Source organism: Pteropus vampyrus, unplaced genomic scaffold (genome assembly GCF_000151845.1).
Source record: "Pteropus vampyrus isolate Shadow unplaced genomic scaffold, Pvam_2.0 Scaffold95, whole genome shotgun sequence".
Taxonomy (NCBI): domain Eukaryota; kingdom Metazoa; phylum Chordata; class Mammalia; order Chiroptera; family Pteropodidae; genus Pteropus; species Pteropus vampyrus.
Genome location: NW_011888876.1, coordinates 884,782 through 888,219, shown reverse-complemented (window position 1 = coordinate 888,219; position 3,438 = coordinate 884,782). Strand labels below are relative to the sequence as shown.

The 3,438-nt window shown below is 57.0% G+C and overlaps 1 pseudogene; it reads right to left on the bottom strand.

Moving 5' to 3' along the window:
- Positions 1-2,566: 2,566 nt before the first annotated feature.
- On the bottom strand, positions 2,567-2,682 carry LOC111742471 (annotated as a pseudogene).
- Positions 2,683-3,438: the final 756 nt, after the last annotated feature.

Sequence of the window (3,438 nt, the reverse complement as noted above, 5' to 3'; positions counted from 1 at the left end):
TGGTGGAGCTGGTGGAGCTGGTGCAGCTGGTGCCGAGCGGCCGGCTCGCGCGCCTCCGCGTCCCCGCCGCCGCCAAGTTGAAGCGGACCGAAGTCGGCCGCGCTGGCCGGCATGCCCGGCGCGGCGTACGCGAGGTGCTGGTGCTGGTGCTGGTGCTGGTGGTGGGGCGGCTGCTGCTGTTGCTGCTGCTGGCGCCGATATAGCTCGGCGTAACGCTCGCTCAGGTAGAGCTGGCGCGCGTTGCGGAGCACGTAGGACACCAGGAGGTTCTTGTGCAGCTTGATGCCGCCGCGCTGGGTCCGGGAGCTGTGGATCTTGCGCAGGGAGATGCTGATCAAGCTCTGGGCGTCCAGGGCGCACTCCATGCTCTCGCAGAGACGGCGGCGGCGGAGCAGCCGCGGCCGCTGCTGCTGCTGCTGCTGCTACTGCTGCTGCTGCTAATGCTGCTGCTGTTTCGGCCTCCAGCCGGCCGCCGGGGCGCGCTTAGCAGGGGAAACGGAGCCCGGGTCAGCGGGTCGGCTGCGCTCCGAGAGGAGCAGCCACCATGCGCGCGCGCCAGCCGCGGGACCGTGCTCCCCAGACGGCGCCAAAGCAATGAGCCTCGGCCGGCCCCGGCCCCAGCTATTTAGCTGGGCATCCGGACCCCGCCCCACGCCCGATGAACCAATAGAAGTGCCCAGAGCCTCCCGAGTGACAGACGCTGCCCGCCCCAGGGCCACTCGGCTGGCCAATCAGACCAAGGCGGTTCCTTTGTGCTATTCAAATACCGAACGGACCTGGGGCTTCTAACGCCGCTGCTGCCTCGAATGTTCTCCTGGGGCCGCCGCGCACCGCGGGGCTCGGAGGCGCTGGGGCCGCAGTCTGCAACATGGGTCGCCTCTCAGCCGCCACGTTGTAGCCCGTGGCCGCCCTCGGCCTAGCTCTGGGAGTTGGGGGTCGGCTCACCTGTGTGCTGCGGCGACGGCCCCTCCCCCTTCCCGCACGACTGGGCCTCACCTGTGGCAGGTGCGCACGGCTACCCACTCCTGTCCAAGCGACACTTTCTTTCTCACCCTGTCGCCCCCAGGCGATCTGCGGGACCCAAGGCCTTTGCAGGAGGTTAGGGGGGCCGTCGGATTGGCCCTGGGGGACCCTTAAGGGAGGAGGGTTTGGAGGTATCCTCAACCGCAGAGAATGTTAGGCCCGACTCCTTGACTTTTTTGGCCGAGGGGCCTCAGGGAATCCTTGGGGAAGGGCTGTCCTTCTCATTTGTCTGACGGGAAAAGCCAAAACCTCTTGAATTTGGTCTCCTCTGATTTTGGAGGCTTCCGGTCATGCCCCACTGAGGGCATAGGCTTTGCAACCTGCTGAGGCCCATAGTTGCTGTGACAGCTGACACCAAGGGTCCTAATCACCAGTTCTGTAACCTTTCCTTCCTAACTACTAATAATGACAATAGGGACTATTATTATGTTCCTAGTATGGGGCAGGCCCTTGCCAGAAGCTCCCTCACTGTGACCGCTAGCAGAGCAGGGACCTGAATCTCAAAGGACTGAGGCGATTTGGGAGTCGCAGAGCTCTTCAGGGGCAGAGCAGGATTTGTGCCAGGACTGTGAGGACTGAGAAACTGGCCAATGCAACTTTTGTTGACGTTGTTTTCCTTCTCGTCCTGAGTCATTCATAGGCCACCTTCTCTTGGCTGGGGACTGAGTCTATTGGGGGACAGAGGGATGGGGTCGTGATCTCCGAGGCTCTCCAGACTGGGAGTCCTGAAAGAGGGGTGACTGCTGCTCTGAGATGGGGGTCCAAGGTGCTTGGGTCGGGGGGCGTTCTCCTTGAAGTGATCGGGAGATTGGCCTGAGGAGGGGGGTCCTTGAGTTGGCCCTCGAAGGAGGAGAGGGCTTCACGGAGACTCAGAGCTAGGCGGGCCCCACGGGCCAGGGGCAGGGATGCCCAGGGGCAAACTTCCTGCTTGCATCCTCTCCTTGGCATTTCTTCTGAGTCTCCTCATTCCTTGGGCCCATTGTCTTCAGTATCTACTTTGTCCCTTGGCGGGAGTGAAGAGACCCAGCCAGCCCATTCTGCAGTTTCTTTAGTCTTATTTATCCTCCAGGTTTGTTTCCTCAAACAGTTTTTCAGCATCTACTCACTGCCAGGCATCAAGGGTGAAAGCAAAGTTAGGGAGTGTTATGTTACATCGTTTTCTGATAAGGAAACTTGGGCACCGACGGCAGAAGGGACCTGCCCAAGGCCCCACAGCTCCAGGTCCAGTGCTCTGTCCTTTCCATGCTGGCCACAGGCACCGTCAAACTGATCTGAGTCCCTGTGCCCAGTAGCCGTGTTCCCCAACCCCACCCAGAGAAGCCAGGGTTGACATTTTAGGGGGACTACAAAGAAAGAAAAGGCATCTTAATTCCATTCAATTGGTGATCTGATGATGGGGACACACAGGCATGGAACTTGTCCATGTGATAACACCTGTAGGAAATAAAACTTTACTGCCCCTTACTTCCCCAGAGCCTGACTTAAAGACACTCAAAGGCTTCATTTATTATTTTTTATATATTATTATTATTATTATTATTAATGTCTACAGCACCTGGTCTTCCTAGGTGGTCTCTCATCCAAGTACTAACCAGGACCGACCCTGCTTAGCTTGTGAGATCAGACTTCAGGCTTGTTCAGAGTGGCATGGCCGTAGACCATGGACTATGGCTTCACTGGGGCACAAACCCAGGATCTTCTGCGTGTAAAGCAGACATGCTAACTGCTTCACTGTGGAACTATGTCCACAGTTATTTATTTTTGAAGTTCACTTTTGAGACATCACTGGCATGTGGAGGGAAGCAGGAGGTCCCATCTGGCTTTTACAGCTGTGAAGACTCCAAATGCAACAGTCAAGTCTGAGATCCATGGTGTCCGGCCGTTGTAAAAGCCCAAGGATATATTATTAATGCTGACTTTGGCCTTCATTTTGTCCTTGCCCAGAACTTATTGGGGGGAAACTAAGACTTATGGTTCATGTATCTTGCTCAAGATCACATAGCCAAGAAGGGGTAGAGAAAGGATTTGAACCCGTCTGTATCTAAGACCAGAACTCACTGTAGGTTCTTCAAAATCAGCTACTTGGTGAATGTGAGTCCAGTTCTCAGGGCTCAGCTCATGGCAAATGTGACCTTGACGTGACTGACATCTCAACCACTTTCCTGCCAACCGCTCTGAGACCAGGGCCCGCAAGAGTCCATGAAGAAGTCAATATCTGTCCCAGCCTCAGCTCATCATTCACGGCCATTCTCAGAACTGAACCCTAAAAGTCTGGGGGCCGAGATGGGGAATCAGGCTAGGGGAGGAAGTGGATTCTCTAGCCAGGCTTTGGCTCCCTGGGCAGCTCCTCTTGGCACCTCCTAGCCCGCCAGCTTCACCTCCGCCCCAAGGTGAGTCTGAGCTGTGCTAAGGCTC